Raw genomic sequence first — 20,103 nt, 5'->3', positions numbered from 1 at the left:
TGAATGAATGAATGAATGACTGATACTTTATTGTCACATGTGTAAAGTCACAGCAATATTCTATGTTTTGCACACACAGGGTATGCAAAGGGTCGCCACATAAAGGGCGTTGACAACGTTACAAAAGAATCCCACCACGCCAAGCCCACCTTTGTTCACCCCCACACCCACCTCACATCGGTTCCCTCAAGGCACTCCTCCCGTTGTTTGATGCATCATTCTTTTCTATTTTACCCACAATATAATAAGAAGGTTTCGCATTCGCAAAGTCTCTAGGATGTATTTAAATGCTTTACAGGCAACGCAATATAGGAAGTCAAGCCACGAGGCTCATATCATAACCAAATCATGCAGAGCAAGGTCCCAGAGTTTGTGATTATCACCAGTTCATCTACTTCAGCATATTGTGTCTTCCCTTGGTAAACCAGCATGTAATGTTCCTTGTTTCTATGAAATGAACAACATAATCTCATGTAGTGATTATTAATAATAATTGGCCATCTCAGAGTTTCCCTCGTTTTTTTTTAAAAGGTCATCTATTTTTCATTGAAAGAACATAGATTCAGTACTCAATTCCTGTGGATACTCTCATGGCGTTTTTTGCACCATCTAGAGAAAGTGGACAGAAACTCATTACAATAGTTCTTCAAAAAATAAAGGACGAGAAATGCATACTCGCAGTGCTACACGATGGATCTAATTGCAAAGTGCTGGAGGAACTCTGGTGGTCAGGCAGCGTCTATGGAGGGAATGGACAAGCGATGTTTCATGACGGAACCCTTGTTCAGAACTGCCCTGAAACATTGGCGATCCATTCCTTGCACGGATGCTGCTTGGCCCACTGCACTTTGTGTTTTGATCAAGATTGCTGAATCAGTCATTTAGTTCGTTGTCACGTGTACCGAGGTACAGTGAAAAGCTTTTTTGTTTTGTGCTAACCGGTCAGCGGAAAGACAATGCGTGATTACAATCGAGCCATTTACAGTGTATAGATGTATGATAAGGGTATTATGTTTAGTACAAAGTAAAGTCAGTAAAGTCAGATCAAAGATCATCCGAGGATCACCAATGGGGTTGATAGTAGTGCAGCACAGCTCTCTGGTTGTGGTACGATGGTTTATTTCCCTGATAACAGCTGGGTAGAAACTGTCCCTGAATCTGGAGGTGTGCGTTTTCACACTTCTATGCCTTTTGCGCGATGTGTGAGGGGAGAACAGGGAGTGGCCAGGGTGTGTTTCACCCTTGATTATGCTGCTGACCTTGTGCTACCCGATGGCAACTTTTCATAGACCATCAATGGTTCAATAGTGTTTTATTTGTCCCACATGCAACTGAACAGGGAAGTTCTTTTGCTTATATAACACGTGCGGGCACTGCCAATAATGACGCTATTATCAAAGTCCAAAGTCCGGTCAGCCCGCTCGCTCGATATACTAGAGCAGTTCCCGTGAACCAGTAACCCTTTCCTCTCCTCACCTCTCCTTGCACGGCCATCTTTGTGTCCTGGGGCGGGGGCACTTCCTGGAGCCGACCTTGAAGGCATTACCCCGGTTCACCCTGCTCCCGGCCCACTCCCAGTGCCTGACGTCTCCAGCTCCCTCCCAGTTACGCCTATCTGTGGGTACCTATGGATGCGCTGAATATTTTTGTGCACCTGAGGCACATTTCCTGTGATGAAATCTGGCCAAACCGTGCATGTGACCGACGGAGACACAGCGACCACAAGGCATGGAGGGTTGGCCTGCGATGGTGTACAGTGCTCATTCTCATTGCTTGCGAGACAATGTCTCACACAGACTACACTCTCACTCCACTCCTACCATTGGGAAGAAGGTGTAGGAGTCTGAAAACCATCCTCATGAATAGCTCTTCCCAACGATCACCAGGCTCTCGAACACTACACAACACGAACCTCAACGATGTCATTTTATGGACTGTCTGTGCTTGCACTGAGGTTCTGATTCATTCTGTACCTTTTCATACCTCGAGTTTTCCTCTCCCCTGACTCCACAGAACAAATCAGTGCTCGCATGATGATCCAGGAAAAGTGGAACCCACAATGGTTCATTGTTGGTTAGAGAAACATAGAAACATAGACAATAGTTGCAGGAGTATGCCATTTGGCCCTTCGAGCCTGCACCGTAATTCAATATGATCATGGCTGATCATCCAACTCAGTATCCCGTACCTGCCTTCTCTCCATACCCCCTGATCCCCTTAGCCACAAGGGCCACATCTAACTTCCTCTTAAATATAGCCAATGAACTGGCCTCAACTACCTTCTGTGGCAGAGAATTCCATGAGATTCACCACTCTCTGTGTGAAAAAGCTTTTTCTCATCTCGGTCCTAAAAGTCTTCCCCCTTATCCTTAAACTGTGACCCCTTTTCAGGAAGAAGTGAATCCCAGGAATGGTGGAGCCCACAATGGTTCATTGTTGGTTATGGAAGAAGTGAATCCCAGGAACGGTGGAGCCCACAATGGTCCAGCGATATGAATATTGATTTCTCTCATTTCAAGTAACCCTTGCATTCCCTCTCTCTCTTTCTCTCTCTGCTAGTTTTATGTTCATATCCCTTCATTATTCCTTTCCTATTCCTTTTCTACAGAGATGTTGTTTGACCTATTGAGTTACTCCAGCATTTTTGGGTCTATCTGAGGATTCTGCACTAGCATCTTGATTATTAATGGACAGATCTTTGTTTATTATATATTATCTATGTGTGTGGAGTTTGCAGTGTTTAGTTTAGAGATCCAGCACGGAAACAGGCCCTTCGGCCCACCTACTCCACACCAACCAGTGATCCCCGCACATTAAAACTATCCTACACACAAGAGACAATAGACAATAGACAATAGGTGCAGGAGTGGGTCATTCGGCCCTTCGAGCCAGCACTGCCATTCAATGTGATCATGGCTGATCATCCCCAATCAGTACCCCATTCCTCCCTTCTCCCCATATCCTCTGACTCCGCTATTTTTATAAGCCCTATGTAGCTCTCTCTTGAAAGCATCTGGAGAACCTGCCTCCACCGCCCTCTGAGGCAGAGAATTCCACAGACTCACCACTCTTTGTGAGAAAAAGTGTTTCCTCGTCTCCCTAGGGACACACTAGGGACAATTTACAATTTTACCAAGGCAATTAACTGGACCTGTACTCGCTGAAGTTTAGAAGAATGAGGGGGGACCATATTGAAACATACAGAATAGTTTAGAGAAACAGCGAGGAAACAGGTCCTTCGGCCCACTGGGTCCGCGCCAACCAGCGATCCCCACACATTAACACCCGCTAGGGCCAATTTTTACATTTACCAGGCCAATTAGCCTACAAACCAGTACATCTTTGGAGTGTGGGAGGAAACAGGAGATCACGGAGAAAACCCACGCGGTCACGGGGAGAACATAAAAATCGGAACAGACAAGCACCCGTAGTCGAGATCAAACCTGGGACTCTGGCGCTGTAGGGTAATAACTCTACCGCTGCGCCACCGTGCCGCACCATGCCGTGTTCAGCTCTGTTTCTTCGACCCCTTGCTACGACATGCCAAACGGAAGAGTAGGGAATGGAGGGATATGGATCTTGTGAAGACAGATGAGATTAGTTCATAAATTCATGAGTTCTAGGTGCAGAATTAGGCCATTGGGCCTATCAAGCCCGTCAAGATATTCAATCATGGCCGATCTATCTTTCCCTCTCAACGTCATTCTCCTGCCTTCTCCCCATAACCCCTGGCACCCTTATTAATCAAGAATCTCTCAATCTCCAACTAGTTTACCTTTGCATCATGTACGGCACGGACGTTGTGGGCCGAAGGGCCAGCTTCTGTGCTGTACCATGTCCTAAGTTCCATGTTCTTAGTAAGAAAGAGCCACCAGGTATCTCTAAACTAAACTAAACTAAACCAGTCCAAGGCCCCTGAATGCTCCATCGGTTTCCCAGTTCTCACAAACTTAAGAAGATGTTTGACACGGCTGATGAATTGCCACAGCGCGGATGCATTAGCAACAGCTGTTTCTAATTCACTCGGCCAGTCTGTCAGAGTAATCTTCTGTCAAAGCTGGTGTGTGAAAACTACTTTGTTTCTGCTCGATGCTGCTGGCCTCTACATTTCTTAACAAGAGGATAAGAAATGGCTCTCAACGTGTCACATTTAATAAATGCATGAGCTGGGAAGAACATGAGAACTGAAATATATCAGTCTCCGACAGCAAGTGGCCTGCTGATGGTAAGTTAATGTTTATTTTAGCATTGGGAATGGATACTATTGCTGGCTAGGAATTAACCTTGGCCTTTAGCAGCACAACAACCTAAAGCTGAAGACTGCGTTTTGCACTCTGTATCTTCCCCTTTGCCCTAATTATTGTACTTGAGTTTGACCAGATTGTAAAGTATTACAATCTACTATTGTTCAATTCACATTATGTTGCCAATTGCAATCCTGGATTGCATAATATCACAGCATAACATGAGCGTTGTGGTAGATCTAGTGTCCTACAACGCTAGACACCCGAGGTTTGATCCTGACTACGGGTGCTGTCTGTATGGAGTTTGTACATTCTCCCCGTGACCTGTGTTAGTTTTCTCCTGGATCGTTGGTGTCCTCCCTCACTCCAAATACGTCCTGGATTGTGGGTTAATTAGCTTGGTGTAAATTTAAAATTGTTGCTAGTGTGTGTATGGTAAAGGTCATAAGGTCATAAGGAATAGGAGTAGAATTAGGCCATTTGGCCCACCAAGTCTACTCCGCCATCTGAAAAGGAAAGGACTTGGTGGCACAGCGATAGAGTTGGTGCCTTACGAGACCAGAGACCTGGGTTCGATCCTGACTACAGGTGCTGTCTGTACAGAATTTGTATATTTTCCCTGTGTATGTTTTCCCTTGTAGGTTTTTTGATTTCTGTAAATTGTAAATTGTCCCATGTGTGTAGGATAGTGCAAATGTACGGGTTAATCGCGGGTCGGCACAGACTTGATTGGCTAAATGATAGACACAAAAACCTGGAGTAACTCAGCGGGATAGGCAGCATCTCTGGAGAGAAAGAATGGGTGATGTTTCGGGTCGAGATCATGCTTCATACAAAGGGCCAAAGGGTTTGTTTCCACGCTGTATCTCCAAAGTCTGAAAGTCTAAAAGTGGAGAAGATTATCTCTCACCTCCCCATGTAGGGGGAAGAGATTATTCTATCTTTGTCCATTGATGATAGACGCAAAATGCTGGAGTAACTCAACGAGTCAGGCAGCATCTCTGGAGAAAAGGAATAGGTGACGTTTCGGGTCGAGAACCTTCCATTGATGTTTACAGATGCCTAGAAGTTAACAAAGATACTGCTGGTCAGCATTTCATTGACAAGTTCATTCGTTCATGTGACAGGAATAGAATTAGGCCATTCGACCCATCAAGTCTATTCCACCATTCGATCATGGCTGATCTATCTCTCCCTCCTAACCCAATTCTCCCGCTTTCTCCCCATAACCCCTGACACTCACAGCAATCAAGAATCTATCTATCTCTGCCTTAAACATATCCATTGATTTGGCCTCCACAGCCTTCTGTGGCTAAGAATTCCACAGAGTCACCACCCTCTGACTAAAGAAATTCTTCCTCATCCCTTTGCGAAAGGAGTATCCTTTAATTCTGAGGCTATGACCTCTAGTCCTAGACTCTCCCACCAGTGAAAACATCTTCTCCGCATCCACTCTATCCAAGCCTTCCCCTATTCGGTAAGTTTCAATGAAGTCCCTCCTCATCCTTCCAAACTCCAGTGAGTAGAGGTCCAGTGCCATCAAAGGCTCATCATATGTTAACCCACTCATTCCTGGGATCGTTCTCGTAAACTTCCTCGGGACCATCTTCAGTGGCAGCACATCCTTCCTCAGATATGAGGCCCAAAATTGCTCACAATACTCTTATAATCTTATTATCTTATACTTTTATAAAAAAGTTTTTATAATTCTGCAGCATTTTGTTACAACAAAGTGGCTTCAGTTTTCCACACTCTCTGTAATGCAGGCAAATGCAAGTTCCAAGCTGGAATGGGAAACCTGGAAATAATTAAAGAGCTGTGTTTACTATTCACATTAAGCAGTGTAACTACTTGTTTTGTCTCAACCGCAGCACACAGAATGGGTATTTGTGGTACTTAAACACTTACGTCCTTCATACATTGCATCATACCCACGCTGTTGCTGACTTGAAAGAGATTCTGGTTTGAAATGCTGAAGAGCTCACCTTTTTGAGGGAATCCTCCCACAAATGTTTCCAGTGTTTATTCCTCCAAAAGTTCTTCCTGGAAGTTAATTCCAAGTGCTTGAAAGGGTGTAGAGGAGATATACGAGGATGTTGCCTGAGGTATAGGGAGAGGTTGAGCAGGCTAGGGCTCAATTCCGTGGAGTGCAGGAGGATGAGGGGTGATGTTATAGAGGAGTATAAAATCTTGAGAGGAATAGATCGGGTGGACGCACAGAATCACTTGCCGAGATTAGGGGAATCGAGAACCAGATGACATCAGTTTAAGAGAGAGAGAGAGTACAGAGGAGATTTACTAGAATGTTGCCTGGGTTTCAACAACTAAGTTACAGAGATAGGTTGAATAAGTTAGGTCTTTATTCTCTGGAGCGCAGAAGGTTAAGGGGGGACTTGATAGAGGTCTTTAAAATGATGAGAGGGATAGACAGAGTTGATGTGATCAAGCTTTTCCCTTTGAGAATAGGGAAGATTCAAACAAGAGGACATGACTTCAGAATTAAGGGACAGAAGTTTAGGGGTAACATGAGGGGGAACTTCTTTACTCAGAGAGTGGTAGCGGTGTGGAATGAGCTTCCAGTGGAAGTGGTAGCGGCAGGTTCGTTGGTATCATTTAAAAATAAATTGGATAGGCATATGGATGAGAAGGGAATGGAGGGTTATGGTACGAGTGCAGGCAGGTGGGACTAAGGGAAAAAAGTTGTTCGGCACGGACTTGTAGGGCCGAGATGGCCTGTTTCCGTGCTGTAATTGTTATATGGTTATATGGTTAAGATGAGGGGGGAAAGATTTAATAGGAACCTGAGGGGTAACATTTGCACGCAAAGGGTGGTAGAGTACGGAACGAGCTGCCGGAGGAGGTAGTTGAGGCAGGTACTATCGGAACATTTAAGAAATATTTAGACAGGTATATGGATAGGATAGGTTTAGAGGGGTATGACCAAATGCAGGCAGATGGGATTAGTATAGATGTGGGCAAGTTGGGCTGATTATGCTGATTGCTTAATGGAGATAATTACCATTTCGGACTGCAGTGTAAAATGTGCGGTCAAACATCTGCAAATCACAAACCCCTGCTAACCCTGTATCTACCTATCACTTGCCAGACATTGTCCGTCCCACCTCCCTTCCAGCCTTCCCTCCCTCCCCACGACAATGGAGCTGAAGAAGGATCCCAACCCGAAACGTCTCCTATCCTCCATGTCCTCCAGAGGGTGCTGCCTCTATCTGGCCCCCATTCCCACCGCCACAGTAGGATGTTTATTCAAAGATTTGAACGACTCCATGCTAATGTTCAGTGGAATATGGCACTGATCCTTAATAGAAAATCCAAATTAGATTAGGAAGGACCGGTTCAGACCAGTAGATTGACTGATTAGTTTAAACTCGCATTAATTAGGATTTACAGTGCAGAATTATCTTGTACAAAAAACATCTGAACCTAATAGTAATTAGCATAGCTTCCTTTTGCAACTGGACTGTGGACAAGATAGACCCGTAACACAGGGGAGAGCAGAGGCAATGTTTCCAATTTTCTGTTTTTCAATATAGAATCATAGAGTGATACAGTGTGGAAACAGGCTCTTCAGCCCAACTTGCCCGCACTGGCCAACATGTCCCAGCTACCCTAGTCCCACCTGTCAGCATTTGGTCCATATCCCTCCAAACCTGTCCTATGCATGTATCTGCCCAATTCTTAAATGTTGGGACAGTCCCAGCCTCAACTATCTCCTCTGGCAACTTGTTCCATACACCCACCATCCTTTGTGTAAAAAAAGTGACCCCTCTGATTCCTATTAAATATTTTCCCCTTCATCATAAGCCTATGTCTTCAACATCTTTTGTAAATTCACTGTAAGTGTTAAGTAACACACACACATACACACACACACAGGATTAGGGTATGGAAGATAGAGGAAAAGGGCATTTTGTTAATAAAAAACAACCTCCCATTTGCACATAGTCAGTGGGCAGAAGGGCCTGTTTCCACGCTGTATCTCTAACGTCTAAACAATTAAAAATGCAACTTGTGCTGGTGAATTACTTCATTCAGAATGCTGCTATGCAAAAGAGCAAATGTGCGATGAAAGTTTAAGAATAAGGGGTAAGCCATTTAGAATGGAGACGAGGAAACACTTTTTCTCACAGAGAGTTGTGAGTCTATGGAATTCTCTGCCTCAGAGGGCAGTGGAGGCCGGTTCTCTGGAAACTTTCAAGAGAGAGCTAGATAGGGCTCTTAAAGATAACGGAGTCAGGGAATATGTGGAGAAGGCAGGAACGGGGCACTGATTGGGGATGATCAGCCATGATCACATTGAATGGCAGTGCTGGCTCGAAGGGCCGAATGGCCTACTCCTGTACCTATTGTTTATTGTCTATGATAAATAGGCCAGGTCTCAACCAACTAATCATATGTGCAAATGGTTTTGAAGATTGCAACTTTATTCACTCTGAAAGCTTAGGAAGATTAATGTTGTGCTTTTGTATAAAGACCAAACTCTGGAAGAGCAGTTGCAATCGAATAGGTGTTGTTGCAGCAACGGTGAGATTAAATACTGAATGATACACAACTTTAAGATGATCTTTAAGATAGAAAATGCTAGAGTAACTTGGCGGGTCAGGCAGCATCTCTGGAGAAAATGGATAGGTGATGATTTGGGTCAGGACCAGTTTCAGACTCTTTGATAAACTTTTAGTCGATCTTATTTATTTATATTTGTTTTTATTTGGGGTTTTTTTGCTGTGAAATCGAGGGTAATTTTGATTTTGAGCAACACTGAAAAAGGTAGTTATCTAAGCTTTAATGACAATTTAATTCTTGGACTGAAAGTAAAACAGTTTTTTTTGCAGTTAAGTTTACTTTGCTTGTAACTCAAGATTATCTGTATAGGAAGGAACTGCAGATGCTGGGTTATACCGAAGATAGACACAAAATGCTGGAGTAAATCAGCGGGTCAGGCAGCATCACTGGAGAAAAGGAAGAGGTGACGTTTCAGGTTAAACTTTCTTCTAACTGAAAATTGGAGTTGGGGGGTGGGGGGGTAGGGGGCGAGAAAAGTCCACAATGGCCCATTGTTGGCTGGGGAAGATGTGCTAACAAGAGGGATACAAGGATGCGAACAGTTGAACTGGTAGGATGACTAGGGTACAGGAAAGAAGGAGGGGGTGAGGGAATGCAGGAGTTTCTTAAAATTAGAGACATCAACGTTCAAACTGTTGGGTTGTAAGCTGCCCAAGTGTAAGAAATGATCAGACTCACACATAGTGATTAGAATCCATAGTCTTTTATTAGCAACTCTGCGAGTTGCTAGTCCCACCCCGATCGGTGGGGGCGCTGCAAGCAGCGTGTCCGGTTTTTTTCAACTTTTTTTGTTTTTTTAGTATGTTTTAAAGTATGTTTTTTGTGTTTCTTTGTGTGTCTTGTGTGGGGGTGGTGTGGTGGGGTGAGGGGGAAACCGTTTTGGTCGCCTCCTCCATGGAGAGGCGACTTTTTCCAGGTCGCCTCTCCCGTGGCCTAACAACGAGGATCGTGCGGCCTTTCCCGGAGACGCGCCCGGGGCTTCAGCGGCGGGCGCAGCGTGGACTCTCGGCATGGAGCGGGCGCGCCCTCGCTGGGGCTCGCAGGAGGGGAGCGCTCCGTTTCGCTGGTCCGCGGCAGCCGGCAGCCTGAAGCGGCGGTCTGCAGAGTTTCAGCTGGCGCGGCGTCCGCAGCCCGGGATCCCTCGTGGGGGACCCGGGAGAAGAAGGAGCTTCCACCTCCGGCTCGCGGCCAACTTCTATCGCGGAGCCGGCGTGGACTTACCATCACCCCTGGATGGGAGCTTCGACCGCCGGCTCGGCGGTCTGCGGTGCTTCTGGCTGCGGCGGGGACTTTAAATCTTCGACCGCTGGCCTGCGGCCTACACCAACCTAAAGCCGCGGTCTCAGGTGGGGAAGAGCCGATCCTGGACTGACTCTGGACTCTGGTCCCGACCACGGGGGGAAATGGAGGAGGACTGGCCAAATTTTGTGCCTTCCACCACAGTCAGTGATGAATGCTGTGGTGGATGTTTGTGTTAAATTTCTATTGTGTATTGTGTGTTCTTTATCATTGTACCGCTGCTGACAAATTAATTTCACTTGTGACGAATAAAACTGATTGTTGATTGTTGAGTGACATAAGAAATGTGCAGCAAGTCTAATCTGTGTGGTAACATATATATAGTATTGACACACTAATCTACACCGAGCCAAATATGAGGCGTTGTTCCCCCATTTAGCATGTGGCCTCACTCTGACAGACCCAATACAAGGTTATCTCTTGGTTTTAATACTTAACCAGGTTTTTGCGGGCCAGTATTGCTTTGAATGCTCTCAAGTTTTGTTTAGTTTAGGTTAGAGTTATGGGGCTTTTTCACGGGGCGACTTGACGCAAGAGTTAACCAGAGTTTAACATCGTGGGAACCTCGTGCGATAACAGTACGGCATTCGTGGACCACCGTGGACCACCGTGGCGCTAACGGCAGGTAATCGTGTAACTTGGTGACTCGGGAGAAAATTCAAGCAAGCTTGAATTTCTCCAAGAGTGACTTGTACACTTGTGGTTGAGCATTGCAACTTTATATGAACGTAGTGGCCAGTGCGATATCCGTGCGATATCCGTAATAACTTTTGCGGTTACCGTGGGAACTCCTGCGAACGGTAAACCCGGAAGCTGGATAGAGGGGACAGAAGGTGAGTAAAAAAGGTGTTCTCAATATCCTTTATAAATGTCTGTATGTTAATATGTGTGTCTTTTCCTCTTGGGCATTACTTTGTTTCTGTTGGTGGCTCCACATTTTATGATAGCCTGAAGTGTGATAAAGCTTTTACCTCAGCAGTTTGATTGTCAGTGCTTGTTTACCTCATTGTTAAATAAATATATTTTTTACTATCAGCTTGGTCTGCAATTCTTCATTAACACATCACTACAAGATGAATGTCTCTAATGTTATAATCCCTCTCATGCTGAAACACAAAATAGTTGAAGGGAGGTGATATAATAGTAAGATTAAACGAGAACTTACCAGTTTGAAGTTTGATCTGTATTTTATGAGGAGTTACGATGAGGGATTACGTGAAGAACCCGCTCAGTGCGCAGGCGCGGCATACTTCCAAGCAGCGGTGTGGAATCACAGATAGACACAGTTATTTGAAGTAAACATAGTAAAGATAAGGAGACATCAATTTATTAGTGTGATCCATATAATGAGGGTGGGAGCGGAGGGCACGTAATCCCTCATCGTAACTCCTCATAAAATACAGATCAAACTTCAAACTGGTAAGTTCTCGTTTAATCTTACTGTTTTACTTCGGAGTCACGTGAGTGACTACGTGAAGATTTCAAAGCTCTGTGATTTCAAACCGTGTAACAGTTTCATTTCACTCACTGCCGAAGTTCTTGAGGGAGGAAGTGTTATCGTAATCAACCAATGAGTCTATTTGTTGAAAAACACAATGGTATTTTTTAAACAATAACAACAAAGAATTAAGTTGCTCCCCTGGGCTTAAATTAAATATTTGCAGTTCGTAAATCTTTACTGCAAATAAACCAGGTTTTGCCAACGGCTTATTATAACATTTCTGAACGGTCTTTCCCCCCCCCCCACCATCCTGCTGTAGCCAGGATGTGGTCTATAGGCATATCCATTCTTTAACCGTCGACATGGATGCTGCCCTGGTGGAATAAAATTTGTACATGTTAGTGTTTATCCCAGCAGTTTCTAGCACCTGCTTGAGCCATCTCGCAATGGTTTGGCTCGTCACCTGACCATAAGGTTTTTATGACTGACCCACAAGGCTTTTCATCTCCCTCGAATATTTTGGTTGTGTCTATGTAGGATAGTAGGTGAGTCATGGCACATAACCGTGGTTCTGGTGGGTAAGCCACGACTGGATTAGGTGTTCCTGGTCTGCTCTGTTTGATCAGTCGCTGGATAACGACAGATCTGGTCTGGAGCTGTGATCATGTTGTCCAGTCGCAATAGGTGTAGTGACTGGACCCTCTGAGCGGATACAAGTGCCATCAACATGAGCGTCTTTAGTGTAGCTTGCTCGAGGCCGGGGGATCTGGCTGGTGGCCATTCCCTGAGATATGTCAGGACCACACTGATATCCCAAATATGGGTATACCTGGGCTTAGGGCTTGATATTGTAAATGCCCTTCATCAGTTTTACCACCAGTGGATGGGATCCCATCGCCTGTTGTCCTGGCGCTGGTTGTTGATGGCACTGTAGCTGATCCCTACATCGTGGTGTAGATAGGCCAGGAACTCCAGTATGTTGGTGGCTGTAGCTGTTGCGTATGTCGTCCCTGTTTCCTGGCAGTACTTTTCCCTTTTTTGATGCTGGTTAAGTACTGCCTCTGGTGGATGTTCGAAGGGATGCCGACATGGTGATGGTTTGTTTGGACAATCCCAGTTCCAGGTAAGGTCTGTTCAAACTTGCAACCCAGGCGTTTAATTACCTCATGGCATGGGTGTTTAGCTTACCTGGTAGGTAAGTAGCTGATAGCCAAATATGTCTTTCGACACACCATTACCAAATCATGTTGACCAATTTGTCGCATGACAATGATTTTATGCCACCCATATGGTTAATATAAGCCATCACCGTAGTATTTATCAATTTGTAACCGAACATGCAAGTGCTGCATATTAGATACATATGCTTTTAAACCATAAAAGGCGCCCAACATCTCTAGATAGTTAATGCCCAGTGTAAGTAGTAATGATGACTCTAGGTTAGTCCATCTACCACCTGTGCTGGATATGGAGTTAGTCGCTCCCCAGCCTTGAGCATTGGCATCTGTTTTAGTAACTAAAGTAGGGTTAGTGATAAAGATAGGGCTGAAACTATGCCAAACGTTTTTTTTTTTTTTTTTTTTTTTTTTGATAGTGCAAAGGTCCGAATTGAGTAGCCGGAAAAGCTGCTACCATTTTCCCAATTACTCTTGCCACTTGTCGAATATCCTTTGGAATTCAGTTGTTTGGCAGTAACATATGTCTCCATTTTGAAATGTATATACTTAACAAATTTGTTTAGTGATGTTAAGTCAATGATGATGCGACAGCCACCATCTTTTTTGGTTTTAGTGAATATATTCGATACAAATTCCAAAGGTTCATGTTTGGTCTTTTCGATGACCCCCTTTGTGATAAGTCTCACCAGTTCAGCTTGTCCCTCACGTTTCTCTTTGACGGAGGGAGAAATACCCTTTGGGGCCATTGTTGAACTGGCGGCGTTTTTTTCTGACATGAATTGTATTTTATATCCACTATGCTTCAAACCGGTGCAATCTACCTCCTGTTAGTATTAAGCCTCCACCTCCCAAAAGGTGATAGGAACCAGACCCACCTACCTCCATGGTTACGGGTATTTCCTCTGATTCCCTTTGGTCGGCTTGCGAGGTGTCTGATGTGGCGTGTTTGTTGGGGGTTGGCGCATTTTCCATGGGGTCCGCTCTGGGCCCTGGTCTAAAAAAGACTTACGGTGAAAGTAAGCGGACCCCGAGCTTTCACCAGTGTTGAATGGTGGATGTTTACTGGTGGATGCGGCGGGGTGCTGCCACTTGGTGGTGTGTGTTTTCAGTTTGCTCGTTTTATACCCTGCCTTCCCGAAGAGCAGCCTGTCTGGCTTATCGGCTGGTGTTTTACACAGCCCGGCAATTCGAGGACTGATGGCAGGTTTGATGATTTCTTTCCGCAGATTATTAATTTCAACCTGCGTGTTACACAACAACGCGAGTGTATCCTGTTGATTGGTGGTCATCTCGGTGTTGTTTATAGAACGAGCAAACGAAGTGATGCCTGCTGTCAATAGTCGGAGTATCCGCTGCAGCCTTAGCTCGTGGTGCCGGATGGTTGCCCCAATGTGTCCCCAGATTTGGCTGTTCACCGCTGGTACTTTTTAGAGGTTCACAGTTCTCCGGCGCTGTATAGTATCTAAAGCTTCATTAATCACCTGCCCCTGCAGAGCTCTGTTGGAAAGGTGATTGATATTTGCCGCTAGTTTGGCCTCTAGCGGTTCCCCTGCATGGGGTTTTGACACATAGCGGCCCACTGCACCAAGCAGCTGTTCCTGCTCCTGCACCCCCTGCATACTCCCAAAATCTTCAGCCATAACCCCTTGTTCTGGACCAGCCCAGTCGTGGTCCCCAAAGCTATCCTCTGGAAAGGAGGATGCAATGGACAGTGCAGGAGGCACTGTAGAGGGAGTGCCTGAGCTCCCTCTGCAAGAGCTCCCCTCCCGGGGTGCACCTTGCTGGAGCACCTGCTCCAAGAGCCGCTCCATGCGGCTAAGGCGGCTGTCCCTCCCCCTCCTGGGTGGAGAGACGTCCCCGTCCGACGAGTCGGATGCCACCGGCCGGTTGCTCTTCCGTTTGGCTTTGCCTCCAGCCCGCTGTTCAGACATTAGCGGAGCTGGACTCGGCTCGGTGTCGGGGATAGCGGTGCGCCCGGATAGCGCTCCTACCGCCTGTTGCTGCCCCCCCTTCTCCTCTTGCGGAGTTGGACGGGGGCAGATTTCGAAAGTCTTGTTTTTTCTTTTCGCGAGAGCGCTCTTTCTGCGCATCTCGCTGGAGCTGCTCCAATTGCTGTTGGATGCAGCTCAGGCGGCTGTCTCTCCTCCATTTTAGGTAGAGACATGTCCCCGTCCGACGAATCGGACGCCACCGGCCGGATGCCTGTTCGGATGGCTATATATCCAGCCCGCAGTTCAGGCACTAGCGGGACTGGGCTCGGCGCGGTGATGGGAATAGCGGAGCGCCCGGTTCCTACCGCCTTCTTCTGGAGCTTTTGCCTTGTAGATGCGAGAGCGCCGCTCAAGCAGCGCATCTCGCAGGCTCCTGCTCCGTGAGCCGCTCCAGCGGCTCAGGCGGCTCTCTCTCCCCCCGTGCGGGTGGAGAGACGTTCCGTCCCAATCGGGAACACCTGCCGGATGCCTCTCGAGTGGCTATGCATCCAGCCCGCTGCTCAGGTACTAGCGGGCTGGCCTCGGCACGGTGTTGGGGAATTACGGAACACCGGGTCGCTCCTACCGCCTGTTGCTGCCCCCCTTCCCCCCGACGGGAAACCGTTCCTCCTTGAACGGGGGACAGTTTTGTTCCAGAGCCTTTTTCTCTGCCTGTAAAAAACACAAGCAGAAAAAAGGCTCACCTGTAAAAGAAACCCCGACCTCAGGGTACTCACCTGACGGTCCGGTTCATCCTGTAACGGGAGAGTCTAACTCCCGTTGCGGCCGCTGTTGCACTGCTGGCGTAATGCCGCGCCTGCGCACTGAGCGGGTTCTTCACGTAGTCAATCACGTGACTCCGAAGTAAAATCACATTTTCATTAAGTTTCATTTTTGAGTGTTCAGGTCCATCAATTGTTGAGCTATTTAAACGTTTGAAAGTTTCACCTCTCAGTAGAAAATAAAATAAGCCAATCAGCACGGTAAATGTGAGACAAAGTCTTTATTCCTATTTGACAATATAAAAAGACGACTTCTTGCACATATTGAGAGAAGGTGCATCACACCAAACATTAGTCTATAAAAGAGCCTTGCAAACACGAAAATCAACAAATGAGGCACGCTAGATTATTTTAAACACATTATATCCATTAACCTCCGCAACAAGCCTAAACTCAGGCATTAAAAGGGACAATGCAATGTGCTGAATGGCAGGTTTTGCGGACGAACATCTTATAGGAAGCACTTCAGAGGACAACACTAGAAAGTCAGCTTATTTGCTATGCATTTCTGCTAACATGCAGTAGTGTTCCTGTGGTCGGCTATCCATCAATATAGCTGTCCTGCCACAGCACACTCCCCAATTGTGAATTGTAGTAAGCGCAGAGATGGCCTCTTTGCTCTTTCACACCCAGTGAGACTTCCTCTTAATTCTCTTTTTAATTAATCTCTCCCTTCTGCCTTCACGCAAGCGTCCTCGATGCACATAGTGGGCTGCTGCATACAGCGCGTCAATGAAAAAAACCACCATCCTGTACTCGAAACCACTTAGAATAGGCATGTCTCCAAATGAGCCAATTCAACCAAGGGAGGATATTTATAGTGTGTGAAAAAAAAAGTGACATCGTTTGTGCCACGTGTAGTTCACAATGTTCATTCAAGATTTAATGGGAAAGCTCGGGAGATGGACAAGTCACTCGCACAAATAACGGAAATGCCGAGTACCGTGGGAACTCTTTATCTACACCCCATTATATCGTGTGATATCGTGCTAGACCACGACCACTTCACTCTGGTTACATCTTGCGTCAAGTCGCCCTGTGAAAAAGCCCCATTAGAGATACAGCACAGAAACAGGCCCTTTGGCCCACCGAGTCCGTGCCGACCAGCGATTCCCGTACACTAGCACTATCCGACACACAAGTGACAATTTACAAACTTTACCGAAGCAAATTACCCTACAAACATGTACGTCTTTGGAATATGGGAGGAAACCGGAGCACCCGGGGAAAACCTACACAGGTCACGGGGAAAGCGTACAAACTCAATACAGACAGCACCCTTAGTCAGGATCGAACCCGGGTCTCTGACGCTGTAAGGGCAGCAACTCTACCGCTGCACCACCGTGCCACTCTGAAGTTCCCTTTTCCATTTCCCAGCAACAACTTACTTTGGTTTCATCTTTAAAGAAGCACGATGTCTTGTCATCCCTCATGGAATATTTCACACCCAGCAACACATGGCAACGCCAGCTAGAGTGATAGCTCTCTTGTTTACCCCTGTGATATTTGGCTATCGACGGAGCAGATATTTCTAATTGAAGGCAGGTTATGTTAAACCTACAATAATATTTTGTCGGCAACATCATCTTGGAAAGAGTTTTAAATGTTTTCTAGATGGTTCCAAGTGCCGTGAGAAGACAGAGATGACGAAAGCTATGAGGACACCTGATGTGTGGTTGCTGGCATCCCTTAGATAGAAACAGCTGGAATTTTCATTCCAGGAACCACATTAAAATGGGACATGTTCTCAACTTCATTTTTATTACCTCGCCTATGGCATGTCAAATTATTTTTCTTTGCACTACAATGATAAGCGCAAAACAGCAAATTTAGTTACATTTTTCTGTTTAGTTTAGTTTAGAGAAACAGCGTGGAAACAGACCATTCGGCCCACCGAGTCAGTGCTGACCAGCGATCACCCGCACACTAGTTCTATCCTGCACACGAAGCACAATTTACAAACTTTACCAAAGCCAATTAACCTACAAAGCTGCAAGTGTTTGGAATGTGGGAGGAAACTGGAGCACCCGGAGAAAACCCACGCAGGTCAAAGGGAGAACGTGCAAACGCTGTACAGATAGCATTCGTAGTCAGGATTGAACCCGGGGCTGTGAGGCAGCAACTCTACCGCTGCCCCACTGTGCCACCAAGGATCACCTGCTGGGATTATACTCAATCCCATTTTGAAATTCCACTGTACCATTGCAAGCCTTCCCAAAGCTGCCAAAAGCTCTCATATCTAATCTCTAATCTCTACATCACTCTTCAAAGTCTCTTGTTTAGGGAGGTCCATAGAAACATAGAAAATAGGTGCAGGAGGAGGCCATTCGGTCTTTTGAGCCAGTACTGCCATTCATTGTGATCATGGCTGATCGTCCCCAATCAATCAATAACCCGTGCCTGCCTTCTCCCTATATCCCTTGATTCCACCAGCCCCTAGAGCTCTATCTATCTCTCTCTTAAATCCATCCAGTGATTTGGCAGGGAATTCCACAAATTCACAACTCTCTGGGTGAAAAAGTTTTTTCTAACCTGTTCTAAACTGTTTTATCCAAGCTTTTGTTCATCCACCCCAATAACATCAATTGTGACTCTCGGTTAAACAAGGTGTCAGAGGCTATGGGGAGAAGGCAGAAGAATGGGGTTAGGAGGGAGAGATAGATCAGCCATGATTGAATGGCACAGTAGACTCAATGGGCTGAATGGCCTAATTCTGTTCCTATCACTTATGAACTCATGAACTTATGAAACTCCTCAGAACTAGTAGAGTTGCTGGCTTGCAGCACCAGTGACCCGGGTTCGATCCTGACTACGGTGTATGTAGTTTGAATGCTCTCCCGGTGCCCATGTGGGTTTTCTCAGGATGCTCTGGTTTCCTCCCACCCTCCAAAGACGTACAGGTTTGTAGGTTAATTGGCTTGTGTAAATTGTAAATTGTCCTTGGTGTCAGTGTAAGGGGTGATCACTGGTCGGCATGGACCCGGTGGGCCGAAGGGCCTGTTTCCACGCTGTATCTCTAAAGTATAAAGTCTAAAGTTTAAAATCTGTCCTGGGCGACGAGTATTGATGCAAATCATAAAGGAATTTCATCAACTCCTCTACTTGGAATGTCAATGGATACTCGATCAAACGTTTACATGTATTATTATTGGTTTAATACTATCGTCAGTATTGAACTACAGTGAATATTTGTGTGCTATCCAATTAAATTAGATAATATTATACCTCAATGCACAAGTACAACAGGTGGAGCTAAGATAAAAATGCCAGAACGCACATTATAGCTTTTGGCATTGAAGCATCACAGTTCCAGAGAAAAAGTCCAAAGCCTGCAATGAGGTAGGCTGGAAGATTGGGACTACAGTCTAGCTCAAGGGAGAACCATTCATAAGTCTAATAACAGAGGAGTTGTTCCTGAGGGTGTGGTAGAAAGTACACTGACTGGTTGTATCACCATTAGTTTGGCAACTTAAACAGCCAGGAATGAAGGATTCCATAGAGAGTTGTAGACCTTCAAGAGTCAAGAGTGTTTTATTGTCATATGTCCCAGATAGGACAATGAAATTCTTACTTGCTGCAGCACCACAGAATATGTAAACATAGTATATAACAGGAGAAAACATAGTACATAACCACCCTTTGCTTGGTCTATCACAGGTACTGATCTCCTACCACCGGGAAGAAGATTCAGGAGCATGAAAACCACAACCGCCAGGTTCAAGAACAGGGTCTTCCCTGCAACCATCAGGGTTTTGAACATTACACAACATTAATCTCAGATACTTTGATCGTCTATCGATTGTGTCTTTGATTGGACTATGGACCAAGGTTGTTGCACTATTATAGTCATACAGCTTGGAAATAGGCCCTTTGGCCCAACTTACCCACACCGACCAACATGTCCCATCTACACTAGTCCAACCTGCCTGTGTTTGGTGCATATCACTCAAATTGTGATTACCGAATATTACAATTATTAATTTATTGTGTTATTATTATATATTTATCTGTGCATTAATACATTTACAGGCCTGTTAAGGTGCTGCAGTAAGAATATTATTGTTCCTTTGCCTGTACATGTGTCAAATAAACAAGCTTGACTTTTGAGTCTTGACATAGGCCTAGATTTGTTTGGTTAAGTTTACTACAGAGATACAGCACGGAAACAGACCCTTCGGCCCACCGAGTCACACCGACCAGCGATCCCATACCATAGCAGGGATAATTTACATTTGTACCAATCCAATTAACCTGCAAATCTGTACATCTTTGGAGTGTGGGAGGAAACTGAAGGAATCGGAGAAAACGCACGCAGGTCGTGGGCAGAACCTACAAACTCCATACAAACTGCACCCGTAGTCAGGATTGAACCTGGGTCTCTGGCACTCTAAGGCTGCAACTCTACCGCTGCTCCACTGTGTCGCTTAGGCATTAAAACAGTATTGTGGGTTATGCCCCTGTCCCACTTAGGAAACCTGAACGGAAACCTCTGGAGACTTTGTGCCCAACCCAAGGTTTCCGTGCGGTTCCCGGAGGTTTTTGTCAGTCTCCCTACCTGCTTCCACTACCTGCAACCTCCGGCAACCACCTGCAACCTCTGGGAACCGC

At 45.7% G+C, this 20,103-nt stretch overlaps 1 long non-coding RNA gene across 1 annotated transcript; it reads left to right on the top strand.

Moving 5' to 3' along the window:
• Positions 1-4,040: 4,040 nt before the first annotated feature.
• Positions 4,041-19,609, top strand: LOC116984576. The gene is made up of 2 exons (XR_004415071.1): positions 4,041-4,225; positions 19,153-19,609. It is a non-coding gene; the product is annotated as an uncharacterized LOC116984576 (long non-coding RNA).
• The last annotated feature ends 494 nt before the right edge of the window (positions 19,610-20,103 follow it).

This window comes from Amblyraja radiata, chromosome 2 (genome assembly GCF_010909765.2).
Source record: "Amblyraja radiata isolate CabotCenter1 chromosome 2, sAmbRad1.1.pri, whole genome shotgun sequence".
NCBI lineage: Eukaryota > Metazoa > Chordata > Chondrichthyes > Rajiformes > Rajidae > Amblyraja > Amblyraja radiata.
Note: the sequence above shows the minus strand (reverse complement) of the source record. Positions and strands in the feature narration are given on the sequence as shown.